The sequence below is a fragment of the Corvus cornix genome, chromosome 4A (genome assembly GCF_000738735.6).
Source record: "Corvus cornix cornix isolate S_Up_H32 chromosome 4A, ASM73873v5, whole genome shotgun sequence".
Lineage (NCBI taxonomy): Eukaryota > Metazoa > Chordata > Aves > Passeriformes > Corvidae > Corvus > Corvus cornix.
In genome coordinates this window covers 2225368-2233199 of record NC_047058.1, presented here as the reverse complement: position 1 = coordinate 2233199, position 7832 = coordinate 2225368, and positions in this window count along the sequence as shown.

The window sequence follows — 7832 nt, the reverse complement described above, 5'->3', positions numbered from 1 at the left end:
GAGGGCGATGGATCTTGGCGGCCCTTCCCACCTCCAGCACGGGGAACCTGCAGCTGCAGTGGGATCGTGGCACAGCTCCTGCTGAGGGAGGGATGGTGGGAAGGGCATCATCTGCCTGGGATGCTGCACGGCTCAGATCCAAGCTGGAATGGCCGTGGGTGGCCATTCCGTGCATCCCACCTCCTGATCCAGCTCATCCTCCCTGGCTGCTGCACGTGTCCCCCACCGCAGGGACATCTGCTCCTGCTCTTCCCTTCCCCCAGCAACCCAGGCCGGAGGTGCAGCTTCAATCTTTCCAAGGGTTCAGAAAGGTCAAAGACTTCTTCCGATGGTTCTCACCGGGCTGCATCTTCCCCAGATTGCATCAGGCAAGGGAGTCCTCGTTATCCCCCACATCCGACCCGTGGTGAGCTCATTCCTTGGCCAGGATATTCCCATCCCAGGTGGATGTATTCACCCTTCTGCTGGTCCCACGTGGATCCTGGGGGAATTTTCCTTTGGATCTGCCCTCCAGGACACCCCTGGCCAGAGCATCCAACAAGAAGCCCCCCCAACCCCCTGCCCAAGCACCAGACCTGGGGGGTGTCAGCAGCTCCTAAATCCAGGCTCTTCCCGGCCATCTGGGGCAGCGCTCGGAGCCCAAACAGAGCCGCTGTGGCTGGGGAAGGTTGTGCTGGGGCAGAGGCAGCTCTCGCTTGTTTTTCTCTCTAATAAAAAACTAATAAAGGAGAAAATGAAAAAATAATTTTCTGGAATTTGACTTTGTCTGCCCGGTTTCCTCTGTCCCATCCGCAGGGACGCGGATGTGCTGGCACGTGAGATGTGGGGGACACTGCGGCATGGATGCTGCAGGGCAGGGATCTGCTTCCTGTTCACCTTTCCCCTTTCCCTTCCCCTTTACCTTTTCCTTTTCCCTTTCCCTTTTCCTTTCCCCTTTCCCCTTTTCCCTTTCCCCTTTTTCCTTCCCCTTCCTCTTGCTCTTCTCCTTCCTCTTCCCCTTCCACTTTTCCATTTCCCTTCACCTTTTCCAGTTCCCTTCCACTTTTCCCTTCCCTTTTTATTTTCTCTTTTGCTTTTCTCCTTCCCTTTTCCTTCCCCTTTTCCCCTCCCTCCTGCCACAGGATCCCAAATTATACCATGCCTGTTCCTCAGGCTCCCATCCCTCCTGCACCCTACCTCTTCCTCACTTCCCACCCAGTGCCTCCTGCCCTTTCCACCCTCTCCACAGCCACCATCACCCCTGGGCAGGGCCCAACCCCCCAGTTCCCCCCTTGTTGTTGTGTTGGGCTCGGAACATTCCCGGGTGTAAATCCCTGCTCGGGGCCCATCCCGTGTTATTTATGCTCCCGCTGGGACCCCGCGCTCTTTTATCCTCCTCTTTAATCCGAACCAGAGAGGGCTTTGGCTTAACCCAGTCTGCAGCATTCCCACTCCGTCCCCTGCCAGCCCTGCTCCTTGGAAATCCAGATAAGGGGAAGATTTATTCTGGCGAGGGGGGGGTTAAGGGAGAGTCACTTTTGGGGGTTCTTTGAAGATAAATTTAACTTGTTCTTATCTGTTGCACTCAACCAAGAGTTAACGCTGGGGGGGCTGCTGGGGGGGGGGTTTTAATCTTTGGCCTCTTCCACTTTGGGTTCATTCCAGGGACATCCATCACTGTGGCCAGGTAAAGAATTCCGGTCCCTGCCAGCACTGGGAGAACTGGGGATGCTGTGGATAACTCGGGAATCCTGCCCCTGCTGCAGCACTGACTCCTCATCTCTTGGGGTGGAGGGTGGCAAGGGGGGGTCCCGGCCCTGTGGGGCTCTAATTCCCCCCATCCATTGACAGCCCCGCCCCCACGCCTGGGCTAATGAGCACAGGGCTAATTAGTGCCCCACGTGCTCAGGGCCCGGCTCTTGGCGCCAGGGGTTATTAAGGTCTGCCAGCTGGGGTGACACGGAGGGTGTGGGGGGTGCCAGCGGTGGGAGGGGGTTCACAGACCCTATCCAGGAGCTGTGCCCTTGCCTTGTCTCAGTCCATCAGGATCCCTTTGCCGGATGTGTCTGTGCCTGGATCTGGGGCCAAAGCGTCCAAATTCCTTCAGGGAAGCATCATTTTTGGGGTGACCTGAGCAGCCACAGGTGACACCCCTGGGGTACCTGTGCTCATGTCTGGGCAGACAATCTAAATGCTGTTTTGTTTTGTTTTGTCCACAGTTTCTTGTGGTAGGAAATTTTGGCTGGATGCTGAAGGTTTTCCTTGTGTGAGCAAGGAGAGGGTGAGGAAAAGAAAGTGTGGAGGAAATCTTTACGTCCTGCCTGGTCTCTGCACAAAGGCAGCCACGGGTTTGCTGTTCCCTGTTCCCTCATCCCTTCCCTGGAGCCTGCCTGGCACCCAGGGCCCCCCAAGCCCTGGGGTGCCGGCGCCCCATCCCGGGAATGGTGACGGTGCCTGGAGAGGCCACGTGTCACTGCAAAGGCCACTTCCGTGGCTCACTGGGATGGTTGTCCCTGACCTGTGACCTTGGGGTCAGCAGGTATTAACAGCAGGTATTTTCCCCTCGTTCCTGGGGATTGAGGGGATTCCAGCCTGTCCAGGAATTCACTGCCTTTGTGGAGTCAGAGCACCCCAGGATGGGCACTGCAGCTCCGGATCCCTCTGCTCCAGGCCCCTCTGGGCCAAGGGCGGGCTCCTATCGCTAATTCCCATCACTAATTTATGTCCCAGGGCTTGGGCTGCCTTAATTCACTGGAGAAGGGAGGGCAGGTCCTGGCAGAAGCCGTATTTCTGCCAGAGGTTATCTGGGAATTCCGCCTGGCTCTGCCGAGGGTTATCTGGGAATCCTGCCCGGCTGTCATGACCCTGCAATGGGCTGAGCTGTGCCCTCCCCTGCCAGAGTCCCACTCATCACCCCGGAGCACTCCAGGGCTGTCACCTCCCTCCCCAGGTTCACTGGTTGTTGACCTGGCACAGAGGTGTGGGACAGCTTTGGGGCAGGAGTATGCGGGGAAATGGGAGGGAAAGAATCCTGGATGCAGATCCTGGTGGTTCTGCTTCCCAACTGGGATTTCCTACAGTGTCTCCCTTGCCTCTTTGGCACAAGGGCTATTTAAGGATGCTCCAATCAGCAAGAAATAGTTTAAAGTAGCTGCATCTAAATAAAAAGGACAAATGGTGGAGAGAAGAGCTGAGGAAGGGATGAAATCCATGATTTTCCTCAGACTGTACCAGCAGCTCCAGAGGGTGAATCGCTTCTTTTCCACGGAGCAATGATGTTTTCCATGTGCGATGTGCTCTCTCCATGGGCTGGGCTGGGTGGGAAGTGCACAGGAACCATTTCCTCTCCTTCCTGCTCCCCCTGGAAGGTGGATGCTGGTGGAGAAGCTGCGATCCATCAGGCTGAGGACATTATTTGGGTTTCAATCAACTGGAAACGAGGGAGTACCTGCGGAACAGAAGGGCGGGAGCTGCATGTGGCTGTTGAAAGGTCAGGGGCCCTGGGGGTCTCTTGGCTTCTCCTGATAAATTAAGGCTGTGTGTTCCGATCCCATCCGATGTCAGCCCCTCTCCACCTGGGAAGGGGATGGGGGCACCTTCCTGGAGCTGGCTGGGCATCCCCTGGGTGTGTGTTAAGAGAAAATGAAGGTGTCCCCTGCTCTTTCTCCTTGTGCCACCCTCATTAGGGCACAGTGTGTCCTTAGGGATTGAATTCCCAGCAAGGCAGGAAAAGCTCCATGTCTCCACACCTGATGTGCTCAGCGGTGACCCCATTTTCCAAATCCTTTGCCGGAGGCAGCTGCCCTTCCTGGGGCCCTGGAAGAGGGATGTGGTGCCAGGGAGCCCCGAGGGCGGCTGTGGGTCCTGTCCCAGTAGTGCTGAAGGACAGGATCCTCCTGGGAGCCCTTTTCCACTAGCCAGCATCCTGCAGGCATGGCCTGGATGAGCTGTGACCATGCCAGTGAGCAGGAATGTCCCAGGCAGGACCTTGGGAGTGGCTCTTGGTAACGGCAGTGCCAGGGCAAGGAACAGGCAGGGAATAGGCAGGGAGCAGGCAGGGAATAGGCAAGGAGCAGGCAGGGGACAGGCAGGGATCAGGCAGGGAACAGACAGGGATCAGGCACGGATCAGGTAGGGAACAGACAGGGATCAGGCACGGATCAGGCAGGGAACAGACAGGGATCAGGCAGGGAACAGACAGGGATCAGGCAGGGAATAGGCAAGGATCAGGCAGGGAACAGACAGGGATCAGGCAGGGGACAGGCAGGGAGTAGGCAGGGATCAGGCAAGGATCAAGCAGGGAATAGGCGGGGAATAGGCAGGGAACAGGCAGGGATCAAGCAGTGAATAGGCAAGGCTCAGGCAGGGAGCAGGCAGGGGACAGGCAGGGATGCTGAGAGCCACAACATTTTGGGAAAGCGGGAGTCCTTCCTTTGTGGGGGACATGGGAAGCCCAAGCCGGGACAGAAAGCAGCAGGCACAGCTCTGGAATTTTTCCAGCAGAGAAGGGATACGAGTGGAAACGGGAAAGGCAAGGCTGAGGGCAGGAGCTGTGGAATGGGAGATCCAAAGATTTCTTTCAGCCTCGAGGAGCCAAACTTGCCTGGAGGCAGGAGAAAGGACAGGAAACAGGGTTGGCTGAGGCAAGGGTAGGGAACAAAGTCCTCCAGCACTTCAGAGGGAGAAACTCTGCCAGGGAATTTGTGCCTCCACGAGAAACCCACAGGCAAGAAAAGGGAATGAAGGTGGGAAGGACACTGCAGAGGAGAGGGAGGATTCTCTGTGACTGACTCCTTCAGAGCCAATGTGACAGGAACGCCGGGGGCGAGGGGCTGCTACTGCTGAGGAGAATCCCAAAATCCCCAGCTCCAAGGACTACAAGCCCCTCCAGGAGTGCAGGCGGATGGAGCAGCTCCGCTGCCAGACCAAAGAGATCAGGCTGGGAAGTGGCCAAGGAAAAACATGATTGTTAAAAATGCCGATTCATCAACTTTGTCAGGAGCAGATCAGCACTATTTGCCTTTTTCACTGCAAAAAAAGAGAGAAAACCTCCCCAAAATACTGAACATATTTTTCTGTTTTGAAAATCCTGAAATTAAACTTAATGACAGGAAAACATATTAAAAAAAAATGACTGTCGTGACTGAAACAAAAGCTTGGGAAAATCCGGGGGGAGCACGCTTGGGTTGTCCTGAGCTCCTCTTTGCACATATTTTCCCTTCCCCCACCTCATTTTTTAGATGTGGCATCCCCAATGCCCCATGTTACAGCTGAGGATGGATTTGGATGGAGAGGAGCCCATCCAAGAGGATGATGAGGATGAGATGGAGTGGCAGGAATCCACAAAGGATCCTGGAATGTTGGGAGGGGTGGATGGAGCTGTGAGCCTGAATTTTACCTGCACCTCTCCACTCACTTCAAGCCAACATTGAACCCATTTTGTGTTCTGCTCCCAGGATTCCCAGAGAGGAATTACAAAGTCCTTCAGGCGTAACGAGGTGCTAAAGTTATAATGAATAAGGTTTTAATTAAGCTTGTGGTCCCCAAAAAAGACCTCGATGAAAGATGGGAGCAAATCCCACTGAGGGAATCTCAGCCCTACAAAGAGCGAGGCTGTGTGAGACCCGTAATGGCTCTACCAGAAGGGCTCTCCCTTGGACAGAGAGTGAGAAAAGATGCTTTAATTGCTAATCCAGAGGAATTCGAAGCTATAGGCACAATGTCCCCTCCCCAGTGCCGAGCAGATCCGCAGGGAATTCTTGGAGCAATTAATCATGGGACAAAATCATTATAAACATAGAGAGGTGAACCCAAAGACTGGAGGCTCCTCTGGAAAAGGGATTTTAGCAGAGGAGAGGAAGGGGTTGGAGCAGCTCCCAGCAGTGACTGCTCTGGGTGACCATGGTGGCCCCAAGGAAGGGCAGTGGTGGCATTTCCTGGCTGCCGTGGGGAAGAGCTGCTTCTAAGGGAAGATCCCTAATGGAGCTCGCCATCCCGGGGGCTGGAGCAGTGGGTTCAGGATCTGGGGAGCTGGTGGATGCTCCATTGGCTGTGCAGAGTGACCACAGGGCTGTGGGACATCCCTGACAGCAGCACAGGAGTCCCTCGCCCCTCTGTCCTGCGCAAGGGAGGGCACAAAACCCTGCAGGACCTCGGCTGGGGATGTGCTGGGGGGATGAGGGCAGGGAGAGGGACAGGGAAAATCCAGCAGGAACCTGCTGGGAAATCCCACGATCATTTCGGTAGGAAAGGATCTCCAGGACCATTGAGTCCAACCCTTAACCCAGCACTGCCAAATCAGACTCTCTGGGGAGCTGAGCGTGCCTGGAGAGCTGGGGGGCAGAATGGGGACCCCCAGGTGCCATCAGCCTGCAGCTGGGCAGTGGGCAGGGCTGGAAGGGCTGGCAGGAATGGCAGGGCTGGACAGGATGGCAGGACAGGCAGGACAGGCAGGACAGGTAGGGCTGGCAGGACAGGCAAGGCTGGCAGGGCAGGCAGGGCAGAGGGCAGCATCCCGCCTCTCCAACCCGCTTGCTCAGCAGCATCGGTGCAGCCCCAGGTCTTGTTTTCCCATCTCCGCAGAGCAGCCAGGGGCCCAGGCAAGCTCCCAGAGCCCCGGCCCGTGTCTGGAAGCACTTGTTCAGCCGGAGCCCGGAGGATGGGGAGGGAGTGGCGATGAGTGGAGCCGTTTGTGTGCTGTGGACGCACGATTTAGCATCGCCGCTCTTCTGACACGACCTGCCCGCGGGGGAGATCCCGGTGTCCCGGAGATTCCTATGGCTGCAAAGCCGATCAAAGACCCCTCACACCTCCGGGGGAGGTGGCAGGATGGCCATGCCCGGGCCCCAGGCATCCGTGCAGGGCTGGTGTGGGTCTGAGGTCATTTTGGTGCAGAGCTGGGGGATGTTTCTATAACTGGATTTGCTCCTGAGCCGGTGGAAGCAGCTGGGGAAGGTGTGGCCGCTCCTGTTCAGCTGCTCCTGCGGCTCCAGTGTCCTGGAGGGTTGTCCCAGGAGAGGAGACGTGCGGGAAGGAGGGGTGGGATGCCTTGAATTTAGTGAGGGGTGGGATGTCCCCACACCGAGGTGGCTTTGGGAGGCTGGGATTTCCACACGTTTCTCTGGATAAGGACAGTTGTGCCGAGCGCTGCCCTCGTGCACTGACCCGGGGAGGCTGCGAGTGCGGCTGGGAGGAGCAGCAAAGGTCTTGATCAAAGACGGGTCACTCCTGCGAACACCCCCGACCCCCCCCCAGAGCTCCCTTCCCACCGGCATCTGCCGGGTAATGGCTTTCAGGTGTCCCGCGGGGAATCGGCGGAGGGAGGTTCAAAGGCAGAGGTTCAAAGGGAGAGCGGGGGCTCCTGAGCGAGCCCAGGGGTGCGGCAGGGCCGGGGGGCTGCGGGGGGACACGGGAAAAGGGGGACGTGACAAGAGTCCGGCCCCCCTCCTTGTGCCAGCCAGAGGCCGATGTTGAAACCTCCTTTGTGCCATGGAAGGGCTTGGGTGGAGAAAAATTCAAAGGAGGAGTTTTTATTTCCCCCTATTTCACTCCAAAACCAATGTCCTATTTCCTGCCCTCCCGATTTCGATGAATGGCTCTGAAAACACGATTTTCCCTATCTTTTTTTTTATGTGTGGGGGAAGTGTTGGCCGTTTTCTGACCAGTCTCACTCCCCGTTTGCCCTCGTCCCGTTTTCCCTGAGTCACGGTGCCACCACCTTATCACGGCTGAGCGTGTTCCCCACGTCCCAGGGCTGTGACATTGGCCCGAGGAGGCAGAACCCACACCAAGAGTGAGAAAAAGGAGGAGATAAAAGTACTTTTATCCCCGGGATGTGAACATGCTTCACCCCA